Source organism: Miniopterus schreibersii, assembly GCF_964146895.1.
Source record: "Miniopterus schreibersii genome assembly, chromosome: Y".
Lineage (NCBI taxonomy): Eukaryota > Metazoa > Chordata > Mammalia > Chiroptera > Miniopteridae > Miniopterus > Miniopterus schreibersii.
This window is the reverse complement of record NC_138120.1, coordinates 642501-661066: the sequence shown is the minus strand read 5'-3', so window position 1 is coordinate 661066 and position 18566 is coordinate 642501. Positions and strand designations below refer to the sequence as shown.

The window sequence follows — 18566 nt, the reverse complement described above, 5'->3', positions numbered from 1 at the left end:
GCCGCTGCCCGGCCCTGTGACGCACTTCCGCTTCCGGCGCTCGGGGCCGGCGGAAGCGGCCGCGCGGCGGCTTCTGGGCTCTCCTCCCGGCCCGGCCCCGCCCCTAAGGCGGGACTTCCGGCGCGGGCCCGGGAGGAGGCGGGCCGGACCCGGCTCTGCACTGCGCGTGCGCGCGTGCGCCCCGCCTCCCCCAGGGTCAAGCGAACACCTGCCCCCAAGTGCGGGCGGCGGCCGGAGGGGGCGCCCGTCCGCTTTAAGGCGCAGGCACCTAAATTATGATGATAATCGTGTGTAACACAGCAATATGCATTCCCTGCAAATTCTTTACTATCCACTCCTTTGTTTATTTTATTATGCATGTTAATTTACCATACATCCTACAATCTAATCATACATATTTATTACCTAGCCATGCACCTATGAATTACTTCATTTATTACATATGGTGATTGGTGATCCATCATCGCTAATTCAGCTATAGCACTTAAATTATTTACTATAGAACCAAGCATTTATTAATTACTTTAATTATTTATTACGTCTTGATTGTCTAGATTAGACATTTCCCTCCAGGTTGCATTACATTCTTATGTGTTTATATAGAAGACCATAATGCAATTTAAACATATGCTATTTTAAGTGTTTCCTATTCTCATATTCTATGTGCTATTTATTTTTGATAACATAAAAATTAAAAATAAAAATGTTACAGTTTACACATAATACTTAATATAATTTTATATGTTTATATAGTATATCCTTATATAACATATTCTTATATGGTTACATAATTGAATTATGAATTGGCCAATTACAATTTATTAAACTCCCACATTATGCCAGATCCTGCACCAGACGTGTGCTTATAATGCTCCTAAGATGTCACGGAAGTCCCCAAACTGAAAATGTAGGCTCGGAAAACAAGAACAGGGACCCTCCGTTATTAAACACAGGTGCCCAGGCATTACCATCAGAGAGGGGAGGGTGGGTAAGGGGACCCCATTTCAAGTCAAGTTTTAAACAGAAAAGGGCTCCCGGGGCATTTCTGGGCATCTGCTATATGGGCCTTGTGTGGTCCTATTCACACACTGTTCACAGAGACAAGTAGGACTTTTAAAAAAATTTTTAGAGACTGTAAAGGAGGGAGGGGGAGAGAGAGAGAAACATCAATGTGAGAGAGACACATCCATTGGTTGCCTCCCCCACGAGCCGCATCCAGGGCCCTGGATCGAACCTGCAATCCAGGCACGTGCCCTTGACTGGGAATCGAACCCTTGACCCTTTGGTGTCCCGGCCGATGCTCTAACCACCGAGCCCACTGGCCCGGGACTGAAGGGTGGCGGGTTCCATCCCAGTCAAGGGCACATACCTAGGTCGCAGATTTGATCCCAGGCCCTGGTTGGGGCATGTGTTGGAGGCGACCAATCTATGTGTCTCTCTCACATCAATGTTCCTTCCACTCCCTCTAAAAAAAAAAAAAAAAACAATGGAAAAAATATCCTCGAGTGGGGATTAACCAAAAGAATCAAAAATAAGAAATAAAAATAAAATCCCTACTCAGCTGTAGAAGTCAGAGACGTCAGAGAGATTTGAAGGAGCAGAAACACGGCCTGGAGGCCTCGAGGAAGGACACGGCCTTGTACACTTTTAAACTGTTCCAGCCTGACCCTTACCCCTAATCCTGGCCTCAAACCAGAGGCCGCACCTAATCTTACCTATAACCTGAGTCGTAACCTTAATACGAACCTCAACACTGGTGCTGAGCTCAACCCTAACCCGAAACCGAACGCCACTCGTCCTGACCTCAACCCAAATCCTAACTCTAAACCTAACCCAGCTGTCCGCTCATCCATCCATCCATCCATCCATCCATCCATCCATCCATCCACCCAGGTGTCTGTCCACTCATCCAGCCACCCACCCATCCCTTCATCTATCCTTTACGCACCCACCCACCCAGCCACCTCCCCATCTATCCATCCATCAGGCGGCCCATTCACTCACCCACCCACTCACCCACCCACTTCCCTCTCTCCATCCATCCACCTCAGTTACACAAGCTGTTATTCAAAACAATGTTTCACCCTGGCCGGTGGTGCTCAGTGGTTACAGCAGTCGGCCCTCGCCTGCTGGTCAAGCGCCCGGGGTACCTGGGTTGCCTGTTGACTCCCCACCTCTGGAAGCAACCAGTTGGCGTGTCTCTCTCATCCATGGTTCTCTCTCCCTCGCCTCCCTGCTCCCTTCCACTCTCTAAAAACCAACGGAAAAAAACACCCTCAGGCGAAAATTAACAAAAAGAGCAACAAACAAGAAACAACAACACGATTTTTCCACCAGGGGGCACACGCACCACCCTAGGGAGCACTGGATGGAGCTCCCTCCTGTATTGATCCTCTGGCCCGGCCTTGCAGCCAAGGTCTTGAGGGTCAGTTAACCCATCATCTCTCGTCCGCCCAGTGGTTCCTCATGAACATTAGCCTATTTATGAAAACCACCTTTTGCAATTTTATCATCAGGTAATTCTTTTCTTTTTTTTTTTTAAATACGTCTTTATTGATTTCAGAGAGAGGAAGGGAGAAAGAGAGAGACAAACATCAATGATGAGAGTCATTGATCGGCTGCCTTCTGCACGCCCCTGACTGGGGATCGAGCCCACAACCCCCGGGTATGTGCCCTGACCGGGAATCGAACTGTGATCTCCTGGTTCGTAGGTCGATGCTCAACCACTGAGCCACGCTGGCTGGGCGACAAGGTCTATAAATTAGCATGTTTTTCATTTTTTACTGGCAATCCTACTGCCAGGAATTCATTCTATGGATCATTCCCCACAGATACACAAAGGCCTATGTGCAATTTATATTTCATATATGTGCATGTAGATATAGATATAGATGATATAGATAGATATAGATATAGATATAGATGATATAGATATAGATATAGATATAGATGATATAGATATAGATGATATAGATGATAGATATATACATATAGATATAGATGATATAGATATAGATGATATAGATATAGATATAGATATAGATGATATAGATATAGATGATATAGATGATAGATATATACATATAGATATAGATGATATAGATATAGATGATAGATATAGATATAGATATAGATGATATAGATATAGATGATATAGATGATAGATATATACATATAGATATAGATGATATAGATATAGATGATAGATATAGATATAGTTATAGATATAGATGATATAGATATAGATGATATAGATGATAGATGATAGATATAGATATAGATATAGATGATATAGATGATATAGATATAGATGATATAGATATAGATATAGGTATAGATACAGATATAGATATAGGTATAGATATAGGTATAGATATAGGCATAGATATAGATATAGATATATATAATAAGTGTGTGTGTGTGTGTGTAGCCTGAGAGCAGAATAAAAACCTAGGAGCTAAATTAAGGGTGTTTGGTTAGAGTGCAGGGGTCGGATGGGGGAATTAGAATGACCCTGGCCCTGGCCAGCGTGGTTCAGTGGTTAGAACGTCGGTTTGCACATCAGAGGGTCTCAGGTTCGATTCCCGGTCGGGCACAGGCCCCGGGTTGTGGGCTCGATTCTCAGTAGGGGGCGTGCAGGAGGCAGCCGATCAATGTTTCCCTCTCGTCATTGATGTTTCTCCTCTCTGTCTAAAATCAATTAAAACATATATATATATATACATATATATATATTTTTAAAGCCAGACCTCTCTCTGGCTCAGGTTCAGTCTTCACTATATAAAAACAAAGCCCAGAAGTGCTTTAACTCTGGGTAAATGCTTTGCAGGAAGATGTATAAATGTAATGAGGAAGGGGGAGGGCGGGGTCCCCGAGGAGTCGCTCAGGGTTTGCAGGAGGAAGTTGAGAGGACCCCGGCCTCCAGGGGCAGAGCTGTGTCCCCTACACCTAGTGTAGGTGCGGGGTGAGGAATGGGTGCATGTGAGTGCACGGCTTTCCGTGGGAGAGATCCCAGCAACCTCCCGTGGGCTCCCCGAGGAGAAGGGAACCCTGATGGAGGCATTTTGCCAGGCTCAGGTCGATCTCGACTCCTACACAGAGAAAAATACGGTGTTTCCTGGAGCAGGACGTTTGCTTGGCTTGTGCAAAGACAGGCTTTATTTTCAGCATTGTTTTCTTCCTGCATTGTAGACACCTGTCGTCATGATGGATGCCTTCCCCGTTTCTTCCCCCAAAACCTGCACAGTGAGCACTGAGAGTTGCTTTTTTAAAATTTTTATTTTTTTTAATTTTTGTTAATCTTCACAGAGGATATTTTTACCATTGATTTATTTTTTTTTTAATTTTTTTACGGAGAGAGTGGAAAGAAGGGAGAGAAAGAGAGAAAGAGAAGGAGGAACATTGATGCGAGAGACACACAGCGATGGGTTGCCTCCCGCACAGGCCGGGGATCGAACCTGCAAACCAGGTACCTGCCCTTGGTCGGGAATGAGACCCGAGAGCCTTCGGTGTGCAGGCCGACGCTCTAACCACTGAGCCACACCGGCCGTGGCGAGTTGTTTTGTTTGTTTTTTAATAAATGGGCCAGCCTCACCTCTGTAAATCTTTGCAGCCTCTCACCTCTGAGAATGGCTGTTATCAACAGGACGAGCAATCACAAGGGTTGGGGAGGTTGTGGAGAAAAGGGAGCCCTGCTGGGGGGGATGTAAACCGGTACAACCACTATGGAAAGCAGTCTGGAGATTCTGCAAAAAATTAATAGAGCTACCGTATGATCCAGCCATCCCTCTCCTGGGTATGAACCCCAAAAACTTGTATTTGCAAAGATATATGCACCCCTATGTTCACTGCAGCATGATTCACGGTGCCTGAGACATGGAGACAACTAAAGTGCCCTGCGATAGAGGACTGGATTTAAAAAAAAAAAAAAAAAAGTGGGACATGTACCCAATGGAATACTACTCAGCCATGAAAAAGGCTGGAATCCTGCCATTTGTGACAACGTGGATGGGCCTTGAGAATATTATGCTGAGTGAAAGAAGTCAGGCAGGAAAAGCTAAGAACCATATGATTTCACTCTTATGTGGGATATAAAACTGAAACTCAGGGACACAGACATCAGTGTGGGGGTTGCCAGAGGGAAGGGGGTGGGGAGTGGGAGGTGAAGGGGGTCTTAATATACGGTGATGGGAGAAGATATGACTTTGAGGGGGTGGGCAGACAGAGCAATATACAGATCCTGTAACATAGAAACCCACGCCTGAATCCTATCTATTAACCATGGTCACCCCAATAAATTTAATAGTGTTTAAAAAAAAGATTTTTAAAAAATCTATTAATCAGTCGTTAATTCGATTCTGGTCTCTTTCCTCCTCTATAGTGCAAAGTAATCATTCGACCTTTGGCTTGAGAGAGAAGGCACCTCACTCGGTGCAAATGGCCTGGGGCACTGGGGGGGGTTGCAAACATAAATAAATAAATAAGGTCTGTGTCCAGCCCTGTTGGTGATAACTTCACGAAAATCAAAGACCCTTCCTGACAAGGACCCAAGGCTCCCACTGTGGTACCTGACAACCAGTGACATGTGACGTGACGTGACATGGGATGCGGCCTGCGACACCCAGTGAGGTGGCTGCTGAGCGATTCGGGGATCCATGTCATTGACAGCAGCCCGGTGAGAAAAATGCAGACTCCTGGAATGAATTAGTTGTTGGTTGCTAAGCGATTATTTTCAACAGTAAGGAGGGAGGTGTTATTTCCGAGGTAGAGAGTAGAAAATCAGACCTTGTAAAGATCAGATCAAAGAACAGAACACGGAGATACAAAAGATAAACCAGAGAAGAGGCACACCCTTCAGAGAAAGGACATCCTCGTATTACTCATATTACTCACTCAGTGGCTTTCCCGTTTCTTAGTAGAGCAACTGAGGTGATCACTCAGAATAGAGAGTGAGGTGCCTGACAGGGTGAGGAGAATCGGGGAAAACCAGAGTCTCCAGAGCAAACTGTAAGAGGAAGGGCCAGCTGGAGGCTCCAGAGGCAGGTGACACTGGGGACAAGGCCCAGAATATGGTCCCAGCAGGAGGCCTCTGTCGAGTGAGTGAGGCCTGTCAGAGAGACTTGGGGGCAGGCAAGTAAGTAAGCAAAGGCCTCATGCTTAGGGACTGAGCACACCTCCCACGGCTGGGTCCTGAAGTGGGAGTGGGGGTTGCTAGGATCCCAGTGGCCAGTTAACTAACCTAGGAGCTAGTCTCACAGCACTGGCCACCTTTGCCCTGTCCATCAGTCTCCCCATCCATCCATCCATCCATCCATCCATCCATCCATCCACCCATCCATCCATCATCCATCCACTCACCCACATATCCATCTCTCTACCCATCCATTCACACCTTCAGCCAGCCAGCCATCTATCTATCAATTTATCCATCCACCCACCCACACATCCATCCACCCCACTAATCCTTCCATCCATCCATCCATCCATCCATCCATCCATCCATCCACTCACTAATCCATCCATCCATCCATCCATCCATCCATCCATCCATCCATCCATCCATCCATCCATCCACTCACTAATCCATCCATCCATCCATCCATCCATCCATCCATCCATCCATCCATCCATCCATCCATCCATCCCACTAATCCATCCATCCATCCATCCATCCATCCATCCATCCATCCATCCATCCCACTAATCCATCCATCCATCCATCCATCCATCCATCCATCCATCCATCCATCCATCCACTCATTAATCCTTCCATCCATCCATCCATCCATCCATCCATCCATCCATCCATCCATCCATCCCACTAATCCATCCATCCATCCATCCATCCATCCATCCATCCATCCATCCATCCCACTAATCCATCCATCCATCCATCCCTCCATCCATCCATCCATCCATCCATCCATCCCACTAATCCATCCATCCATCCATCCATCCATCCATCCATCCATCCATCCATCCATCCATCCCACTAATCCATCCATCCATCCATCCATCCATCCATCCATCCATCCATCCATCCATCCAATCACTAATCCTTCCATCCATCCATCCATCCATCCATCCATCCATCCATCCATCCATCCATCCATCCATCCATCCATCCATCCCACTAATCCATCCATCCATCCATCCATCCATCCATCCATCCATCCATCCATCCATCCATCCCACTAATCCATCCATCCATCAATCCACTCATCCATCCATCCATCCATCCATCCATCCATCCATCCATCCATCCATCCATCCACTCACTAATCGTTCCATCCACCTATCCATCCACCCACGTAACCAGCCATTATTTTTTTCATATTTCTCCTCTCCTGGCTTTAATGGAAGTGTGCTCCTCAAAAACATTCTCAAACTCTCTTTTTCCACTGTCTCATTTTCCATTGAGAGACAACCTATATTTCACAACTTCTCCTGACCAACCGACCATCAACCTTTCATACGGTTTCATTAACTCCAGCTCACCTGTCCTGGTCCTATTTAAAATAGCAATGTTTTGTTACCTGGGATTTTTGCATCAGTGCTTACTCTTTTTAAATATAGCATGAGATGTTCACCATTATGTTGGTGAGTGAGTTTTGGGCACATATTTTTATAGCCTCCCCCAGGAGAAGCAGTGAGCAAACAGGAGGAAACTGCCACTCCTGAGTTTCTGTTTTGTTTTCTCGGGTGTGGTGTGTTTTTTTTCTCTCAGCAACTGGGTTGCCATCACATCTCAGTCACTCAGCCTTGCAAGACTCCAGGTACCAGGGGGATGTTTGAATGCTGGTCCTTCTCAGAGGTGTGGCTGCCCTGAGTGCTCTGTTCCCCTGGGCTGAGGAGCGAGGTGGGGCTGGCTGTTCATTTCCTGCCTCCTCTGGTTCCATTTTCATCTCATCACTCATCCTGCGGCCACTGTGACAAGACCTGCATGCAATACCCTAGGGACGTATGGAACTGGAAGGGTCGTTGGCCACTGTATCCGCCTTCTGTCCTTCTACCCGGGGGTGGCACCCTCGTGCTCAGGACTCCCCATAAACCAGTGTCTTGGTGCTCCCTGTGTCTTCCACCTGTCTTGGGCTGCCGGAGAAATGTCACTCATTGTGGATCTTGGATGTTTATAGGAGCAACGGAGCATCCTGCACCCGAGACAAAGACAAGGGGTACAGGGAGGGGCATTGAGCCTGGAGCCCACTGGTCTCCAGACCCCATGGCCTCAAATGCCCACTCTGTTGGCATGTGGCCTTGGACGATGTAGAAATCTTCTGGGATGTCAGCTTCCTCCTCGGTCTGTGCAGGGCGTATGCCTCTGAGGCCCGTGGAAACCATTAAACAGAGGACCTACAGAGTGACAGGCTCTCACTTCATACCCATTAGGGAGGCTACTATAAAATCATAGACAACAGCAAGATGAGAGGTGCACATGGAATCCTGCATGCCTGGGATCATGTATCTCCAAGATCACGTCTACAACATGGGATTTGGGGGTGGAAAACTTTTTTTTTCCTGTCAAAACTGTTTAGTCCTGCTGCCTCAGGTCTTTGGGGGTTTAGCTCTGGGGAAAACTGAGAATTCTTTTGCCTTGTAAAGTAATCTGGTTATTTCTCCTGGATACTAGGTATAGCTATAAAGATAGGTGACGTATAGTTAAATTAGGTAGGTGATTGATTAATAGATGATTGACAGGTAGATAGATGATTGATAGATGATAGATTGATATTGATGATTGGTTAATTGATATAGATGATAGAATATTGATTGATAGGTTAGCTGGATGATGAATGGATAGATGATAGATGATAGATGATAGATGATAGATGATATAGATAGATTAGATAGATGATAGATGATAGATAGATATAGATAGATGATAGATACATAGATAGATGATAGATAGATATAGATAGATGATAGATACATAGATAGATGATAGATAGATAGATGATAGATAGATAGATAGATAGATGGTAAATAGATTAGATAGATAGATGATAGATAGATAGATAGATAGATAGATGATGATAGATAGATGATAGATGATAGATAGATAGATAGATAGATAGATAGATAGATAGATAGATAGATGATAGATAAAGCTCTTTGCCTAACTTCTGGGCTGCTGAGAGCCAGGAGTCTGAGGACCAGGAAAGGAGGTCTCCGCTCTCTCAGCTGTTCTGCTTTCAAGTTGATGAGAGGAAAACCCCAAACCACACAAGGGTGGGTGCTCTCTGCGGGTGGGCCCACAACCCCCAGGTTGCCCCAGGAATAACCCATTTTCCACAATAAAGCAAACCAGTGATTTGGCGGCCCTCTCCCCTGAAGGCAAGCCCCAGGACCTAAGGACAGGTTTTGGGGCAGGGAGAGGGCCCCTCAGGAAGGCCACACAGAGCCCTGGTCCCCCATGTGCTGGATGCCATTCTTGGGGCACAGAGGAGACCCCAGGTTCGATCCTAGGAGCTGGTTCTGAGGGTTCCTGAATGATAGAGGGGTGAGCAGGAAAATGCAGTCAGGGCAGACTATTCCCAAAGACACCCCCCTCTCCCCCCAGTTCCTAACTACTTATCTTGGTCTGATACATTTGTTACCATCAATGGACCAATATGTGTTACTAACATCTTACCTTGATCGGATACATTTGTTGCCATCAATGGACCAATATGTGTTACTGACATCTTACCTTGATCGGATACATTTGTTGCCATCAAGGGACCAATATGTGTTACTGACATCTTACCTTGATCGGATACATTTGTTGCCATCAAGGGACCAATATGTGTTACTAACATCTTACCTTGATCGGATACATTTGTTGCCATCAATGGACCAATATGTGTTACTATCATCTTACCTTGATCGGATACATTTGTTGCCATCAATGGACCAATATTGATACATTGTTGCCAACTAAAGTCTGTCTTTTATTCAGGTCATCTCAGGTTTTCCATGAGGTCCTTTTTCGGTCCCAGGACCCCATCCAGGACCCACGTGACGTTGAGTTGCCCGGTCTTCTTGGGCTCCTCCAGGCTGTGACAGTGTCTCACACTTTTCTTGTTCTGGTGACTTTGACCGTTTTGAGGAGCGCCGGTCAGGCATTCGTAGGCTGTCCCTTTATTTTGGATTCGTGGGATGTTCTCTTCGTGGATAGACAGGTGTCGTGGGTTCAGGGGATGAAAATCGTAGAGGTGAAGTGTCCTTCTCAGCAAGTCCAGAGTGTGTGCTCCCCATACAAGTCACTGCTGTTGATGTGACTTTCATCACCTGGCCCAGGTGTGTTTGTCAGGTGTCTCCACTGGAAAGAATCTATATGCCTCCCCCTCACCCCCACTTTTTATTCTTTGCTCTTTGGAAGGGGGTGGCTATACACAGCCCACATTCAGGGCCAGGAATTTTCTCTCTCCTTCTGCAGGATTTGAACAGGAAGCTTGAGGGGATGGCTGCTTTGTAGAAATGGGGTAAGGTGAGCAGAAACAATTCTATGCTTTTCATCACCGCACTCCCCGCCCAGCCCCAAGGCACACTACTTGTGTCTGTCTTACACCTTCCTGCAGAACTGTTATATTTAGGAGGTTACGGCCATGGTCCAGGCACAAGGGTCAGGTCCGGACCAGTGCTGTGCTACGGGAGGGCCCCACCCTACGCTCAGCCATGTCCTCCATGCCCTGTGCTGCTGCAACACCGCCTGGAATTTCACATTAGAGATTCATTCCTTTGGCATTGACGAGAGAGCTCCGAAAGCCCTTATTAACTAGCATGATCGCAGGAGAGCATTTATTTCCAGCTAAGACAAGAACAGACACCGGATAGGGAGTCCCCAGATCAAAGACAGAGGTGTGGCCTGATTTCTCTTCTCCTCACATCACTCCTCTGTGAGTTTAGCACCTACAGCTTCTCCTAACTTTTCTGGCATGGGGGGAACTCCCTGACTTCTCTTTCCCTTTTCCCAGTCCCACCTCAAGCTCCTCCTGGCTGCATCCCAGGCCCTTCTGTGCATCTCTGGTCTTTAGGCCATGTGATGATAGTTCATCTTGTGGCCATGAACAGAATGTCTAGAAAAATCCTCTTTCTGCAATCCACAAATGGTTGTGTGGAAATCCCATTGATGAAAGATTTTAGAAACAAGATTTCTACCATTGCCAATCCCCTCGGGGCCATCTGCTGGCTCTCTCCCTCCCTGCTTTCTCTTTCAAAATGCAAAAATGCCCCAGGTCTCTATAAATGGCAACCACAGCAATACGTCTCTCTCGAATGTTCTCTAAGCCTCTAGAATTTAATAGCATCAATGGCCGTGTTCAGATCTACCATGGGCTACGGTAAGTCTAGAAAGGTAGGTAGGTGGCTTACACCCCGCACGCAGCAGGGGAGGAGACTGGGTCAGAAATACCCTTGCGATTCTCCTAAAACCTCGGAACCATTTCAGAGAAGCCAGTTAGCCTCAGGGGAGTAGTGGATTTGAACAGACGGAAAGATTTAATGGAGCCCAGTTTGCACCCTGGGAGGGTCATGTCTGAAGAAAATGTAGAGACGAAAGGGAGGCGGCCACCAGCCCAGGGACGCCTGGAGCCCAGATGCTGAAAGAGGCAGGAAGGACCCTCCCTGGAGCTTCCCGAGGGACTCAGCCCTGGGACACCTTGATCTCAGGCGTCTGGCCTCCAGGATGGAGGGGACAATGAATTTCTGTGGTTCTAAGCCCCCCAGTTGGTGGTTATTTGTTACAGCTGCCCCAGGACATTTGCACACCCAGCATTTAAAATGTGCAAGCTTGTGAATCTTTTGTGCATGGAGAGAAATCAGGGCACTGGAGACCCTGGGGTGTGAGATTGAGAGGGAAGGGACACACACCCCCTTCTCGCTGGGGGTGGGGTCCTCGGCTGGAAGCCCAGAGAGATCTCCACGGCCCAGTTGAGTCCAGTTGGGCCTCAGTCATCTCTTGGGCTTATTCTCTGTTTAAAGATCAGGGTGGCCATTTCACAAATCCTCACGGGGAACTCACCCCCTCACGGCCTTAGAAAGTAGCTGTGAGGCTGGAGGAGACAAGGCCCTTTCTGAGAAAATCCAAATGTGCTGTTAATCTCACATCCTTGGAGTCAATTTTACTTCTGTTTTTGTTTTCAGAGGACTACCTGCGGAGTTTCATTACCTCTGTTGGCCATCCAGGTCTTCTGCGCAGAGGAACCCGGGCATGTGCCCTGACCGGGAATCGAACCTGTGACCTCCTGGTTCCTGGGTCGATGCTCAACCGCTGAGCCATGCCGGCCGGGGGAAAGGAACCTCAGTTCTGCATCGCACATTCCTTGTACCCCGACAGTGTGATCCTGGGCTCTGGGCTCACAGCAGGGACACAGTGGGAAGATCCCCAGAAGGGCTGATATTCCGACAAATGGCGATGAGTCTTACTCTCTTTATTAAATAACGAGCCCCGGCTGGTGTGGCTTACTTAGTTGGTTGGGTGTGGTCCATGCACCAAAAGATTGCGGGTTCGATTCCCGGTCAGGGCACATGCCCGGGGTTGTGGGCTCAATCCCCAGCAGGGGGCGTGCAGGAGGCCGCCGGTCGATGTTCTGCTCTCACATAGATGTTTCTCTCCCTCTCCCTCTCCCTTCCTCTGTTTCTAAAAATCAATAATAATAAAAAATTGAGCTGGCCCTGGCCAGGTGGCTCAGTTGCTTGGAGCATCACCCCATACACCAAAAAGGTTGTGGGTTCAAAGCCCGGTGGGGGCATATATGGAGGCAACCAATGGATATTTCTCTCTCCCTGTCTCTTTCTCTTCCTTCCTTTCTCTCTAAAAATCAATAATAAATAAAAAAAATCTTAGAGTGAGGATTTTTTTAAAATTGAGATGAAATTCACACAATGGACAATCCATCCCAAAAGCAGACCTGCCCCCAGGAGCAGTCGCTGCCCATCCCCCTGTCTCGGCCCCTGACAACCTCTAATCCACTTTCTATGTCTGCGGATTTGCCTGCTCTGGATATTTTATATAAATGGAATCATTCGTTATGTGGCTCTTTGGTGCCTGGTTTCTGTCGCTGAGCATCCTGTGCTCAAGGTTCCAGCCACGCCTTAGCCTCTGTCAACGCCTTTCTCCTGTTCATGGCTGCATAGTATTCCACCGCGTGGACGGACCCCGTTCTGTTGGACCATCTGACCATCTTCCCACAGACGCCGGGTGGCTCCCGCCTTTTGTCGTGAACGATGCCGGTGGGAACACCCAGCGTGGACGGTTTCTCAAGAAAGAGCCAACCGCACAAAGTCCTCAGCTCCTGCGTTGCAGGGAGGGGAACGGGTGCCTTTCTGAGTCCTTCTGACAGCGGAGCATGGCTTGCACGCTGCTTTGTCGCCTCCAGTTAAGGAAGTGAAACTGGCTGCCTGGGCCTCCCGTATCCGGCATCTTGTTGGTTGCACCAGTGAAAACCTTGGCAAGGAAGCAGAGCCCCCCCCCCCCCGGGGGCTGCAGACAGGACAGGCGCCAACGGGGCAGGGGAGCAGGTCCCTGAGAACTGGGCCCAGTTAGGAACCGGTGTCCCCACCTTTCCAGGTCAGGTTTACTCTGAGATCAGTGTGCAGGGTGCAGGTTCTGGACCGGCCTGGGGGGTCCGGTCTTTAAGGCTCAGGCATCTAGACATGCTCAGGGTGTCAATGCCCACCCCGAAGGGGATCCTGACCCTCCTTGCTGGTGGGTTATCTGTCCAGCTCCCCCATGTGCCCGGGACTGGGATCCCCATGTGTTCAGAAGGAGAACATGTATCCTGCATGTACTGGAAAACCCCCAAGTGGATGGGTTTGGGATTTGGGGTAATCAGGGACCCCATATAGTCACCGGCTCGTTTCCAACACCTTGCAAATCACACGGAGAACTCACTTCTCTCTGCCCATGACATGGTGTGGAAGGATCACCTGAGTTGGGACGACAAGACTCAGGTCATGTGTGTCCCCATAGGTCACGCGGTCCGAGGCCCTTTCTCCAGCCAATGGCAGGAAGGTGCTCACGAAATGAGCCGTTTCTGAGCCCTGGTATATTCAAGATCCGCTCTCTTAGGGGAAAGTACTGCTTTGAGGGCCCTGTGCACCTTGGGGCACATCAGAGGGTTCCAGTCCAAGGGCCCTGCAACAAGCCCGGGCCTCAGGAGGGCCCACAGTGACCTGATTCTAGGGTCTGAGACCTCCTGATGCTGGGGACAGATGGGGAGCATCCCTCAGTCAGAGGCCCTAGAAAATTTAGGACAACGAGAGAGGACCCGGTGGCAGGCAGGGAAAGGGCTTCAATGGGGCTGATGCCACCCACCCTGGGAATCCAGGTGAGCCAGGGACCTCAACCTACCGAGGGAGCCTCTGAACCCCCAGTGTCCTCGTCTACACGGCAGTCAGCCAGTCCTGGGGTTGGCCTGTGTCAGAGGCAAACCAAGAAGCATGGAGAAATCAGGACGCCGGTGGACAGCACGTGGGAATGCAAAGTACTGAGGCTTCTTTGGAAAAATAAGAAGCTGGCAGTTCCTCAAAATGTTAAACAGAGAGTTGCTGTATGACCCATCAATTTCACTTCTGCGTATGAGCCCAAGAAGGCAGAAAAAAAAACAGGTATTCACACAAAACCCCCACAATACACAGTCACTGAAAAGTGGAAACGAATAAATGTCCATTGGCCGGCGGGATGGGTAAACAGAATGGGGGGGGGGGGGGCTCTATCCATGGAGTGGAATATTATGCAGCCATGAACAAGAGTGAAGCCCCGACATTCGCTGGGCTGCAGACGAGCCTTGAGCACAGGATGGTCAGCGAGAGAAACCAGACACAAAAGACCCCGTTGTGTGTGTGATTCCATTTACATGAAACGTCCAGATCAGGTAAATCCACAGAGACTGGAAAGTAGGTTAGTGGTTGTCAGGGCCTGGTGGAGGGGGCGTGGGCGTGACTGCTACGGGGACAGGTTTCCTTTGCGGGTGATAAGAAGGGTGAGAACTGGATAGAAGGGGTCGTTACGCAACAGTCTGAATGTCCGAGTGCCTCTGACTTTAAAAATTCATATTGTGCTGGCCGACTGTCCACACCCACCCGCCGACTCTCGCAAAAGCAGCTTGACCCCCACGGGTCCAGAGCTCCATTGCCCAGCCCCTCACAGTAAGGCCAAACGTGAGGAGAGAGACTTGGCCGGCTCGAGGGCTCCTCTGGGGACCGTGTCTTTGCATCCTGTCCCTCCCTCCTTCCCCTCCCCCTCGGCAGCCTGGCAGCTCGAGGACTGGGGGCCCCTGGGCACACCCTGGCAGCAGCCACCGCAGGCAGGAAGCACCAGGAAAGGGCTGCCTCTGGGTCCCCTGGGCTTTGACCTCAGATTCTGACACCTAAGAAAACAGGAAAGGGTGTTTGTAACATACAGGGGCTCGGAGGGGTGAGTGCAAAGACGGGGAGCACATCTCCCAGAAAACTGGTGCCCAGACAGGCGTCCTAGGGCTTGCGCCTGCACAGGAGTGTCCTGGGGGGGCTGTAACAAAAGGCAGGAGACACACTGAGAGTCTTAAAAGCACAGAGATGTATACCCCCCACCCCCACCCCACGCACACCGAGCCAGTGCTACAGAGACATCAAGTATGAGATCATGGAGAGATAGGCCCAGGCCTTCTGCAGCATCTGAGGACCACACCCTCTCTGTGGGGCGGGTCCCATTGTGTTAGCTGAGAACTTGCAACAAGGCTATGAAACGGTAACATATGAAAATGGATGGGTGGATGGATAGGGGGGTGAGTGGATGGATGGATGGGTGGATGGAGGCTAGACACAGATAGGGGACAAATGATAGATGACAGGTGGATGGATGGATAGATAGATAGATGGATAGATAGATAGATAGATAGATAGATAGATAGATAGATATGGTATGGTATGGTGGGTAGATGGTTGGATGATGGATGGATGGTTGATGGATGGGTGGATGATGGATGGATGAATGGATAGATGATGGATGGATGGATGGATGGATGGATAAATAGATAGATGATAGGTAGATAGATACATATGGTGGGTAGATGGATGGCTGATGGGTGGATGATAGATGGACAGATGGATGGATGGATGGATGGATGGATGATGGATGGATGGATGGATGGATGATGGATGGATGGATGGGTGATGGATGGATAGATGGATGGATGGATGATGGATGGATGGATGGATGGATGATGGATGGATGGATGGATGGATGATGGATGGATGGATGGTTGGATGATGGATGGATGGATGGATGGGTGATGGATGGATGGATGGATGGATGATGGATGGATGGATGATGGATGGATGGATGGATGGATGATGGATGGATGGATGGATGGATGGATGGATGATGGATGGATGGATGGATGGGTGATGGATGGATAGATGGATGGATGGATGATGGATGCATGGATGGATGGATGATGGATGGATGGATGGATGGATGATGGATGGATGGATGGATGGATGATGGATGGATGGATGGATGGGTGATGGATGGATGGATGGATAGATGGATGATGGATGGATGGATGGATGGATGGATGATGGATGGATGGATGGATGGGTGATGGATGGGTGGATGGATGGATGGATGGGTGATTGATGGATGGATGGATGGAAAATAGATAGATGATAGATAGATAGATAGATAGATAGATAGATAGATAGATAGATAGATAGATATAGATATAGATATATGGTGGGTAGATGGATGGATGGATGGATGGGTGGATGATGGATGGATGGATGGGTGATTGGTGGATGGATGTAGGTAGATAGATGATGGTAGATGATAGATATAGATAATAGATATGATGGATGGATGAATGGATAAATAGATGATAGATACACATGATAGATGATATACAGATAGTATCGATTATAGATAGCAGATAGATGACAGATATAGGTTAATGAGTGTACAGACTGTAACAGATGATTAATAGACAGGCGATGGATACACAGAGGTAAATATGCAGCCTGCGCCATGTAGATCGATGGATAGTCATGGATTTCCCGGGTCCGTCTTTGCCTATTCATCGTCCCAGCCAACAGCTAGAACAGAACCACGAGCCATGTCCAGAACCAGCCGTGTCCTCTGCGCTGCAGGATGGCCGGCCTGTGAGTCAGGCTTGGGAAGCAAAGGTCACCTTCTGGCTCTGAACCAAAAGCTGTGTCCACGTGCCCGGCTCGAGAACGCCGGCGGAAATAGATTCTGGCCGTAGCTGATCTTTCCTTTAACTTTTTCTTAATTAAAAAACCAAACACCAGGAATTTGTTCAGCCTGGAGATGTCGCTCCCTTCAGGCCATCGCCGGCTGTGGGATCAGGCGCCGGGGTCCTTTCTCCTGGCCTGGAGGCGTCCCCAGCCGCCTTCCCGGGGCCTGGTTGTGCGGTGCTGCAGCTCCCACAGCTGCGCCCCCACCCCCAGGCGGGCTGAGCCCTGCAAGGAGGCGGGGGCCCAGCAGGTCTGGCCTCCCCGAGAGAGCACAGACAGTTGGTTATACAGGAAATTCAAAACGGGTTTCCTCTCTACCTACCCTGACTCTCTGCCGTGGCCCCAGGCTCGGAGGTGGAACCTTGAAGAAGAATTTGCATTCCGAGGGGGTGCCATGCCCCCTTTTGCAACCAGTGGGACGCAGTGCCAGGCCCCTGGCACAGGAGCGCTGTGCTGACGGGGCGCTAATTCGGACACACGCAGATGGACAGCCGGCTGGGGACATGAGCGCTGGCTGCCTGAGACCCGGCTCCCTGGCACAGCTGCGCCTTCACTCCTCCTGATCCCGTGCTCCACAGACGCTCAACACCCCAGCTGCTGCCCCGGGTGAGTCCACTGCCTCTTTTTTTTTTTAACTGCATGCTCATGGATAACAGGAGGGCCTCAGGGAGGGTCCTACGCCGTGCCAAGGTGAGACAAGTTGGCCATGCAAGGAACATACCCGTGCGTCCTGCAGACGGGCAAGAAAAACGTTTGCAAAGACGCTCAGCTGGGAAACAGAAACAGCCTCAAAAAAACAACTCATTTAGTCAGACGCACCTGGGCAGAGGTCCGCTGTGGCCCAGCGCGGTGGGTAGGGGGCAGAGGGGGTAGGGAGTCTGTGCCCCACACGCGCGAGACCGCAGACGGCGCGTTGGCACCGTTTGGCCTGCAAACCCAGCTGCTCGGTGTATTTTCAAAACCGGCTCAGAGGAGCCTGGGTAGCTGCGAGCCCCGCGTGCCCGCCGGGGAGGCGACTTGGGAATTCCCACCGCTGTACAAAGGAGGCGGTCACCCACGGTTTGGCTCACATGAAGGGAACAGGAACTACACGGTGGGTGGATGCATCTGTTTTCAAACAGAACAGGGGGCTGCTGTTGTTTTTTCTGCCCCTGGCGTGTTGGTCCAGTACGCGTGGTCAGAGTGCGGCCCTGACACTGGAGAGCTAAGGAGCCGGGGCGTTATAATCGGTACTGGCAGTTGGAGTGTGAATCTGTCTCGGTAGAATCGCGCATGCCGGGGGGGTCATTGAGGATCCTTTTAAGAAGTTTCCATGCCAGCGTTTGGAGATGGTGATGTGAGCCCAGGATGTG

The 18566-nt window shown here is 49.3% G+C and overlaps 1 protein-coding gene across 1 annotated transcript in view; it reads left to right on the top strand.

Moving 5' to 3' along the window:
* Positions 1-17563: 17563 nt before the first annotated feature.
* Positions 17564-18566, top strand: part of LOC308551970 (uncharacterized protein) — a 25500-nt gene continuing 24497 nt past the window's right edge. Inside the window, exon 1 of the mRNA XM_081126897.1 lies at positions 17564-17820. The gene's annotated coding sequence lies outside the window, so the exon portion shown is untranslated. The remainder of the gene's footprint in view (positions 17821-18566) is intronic.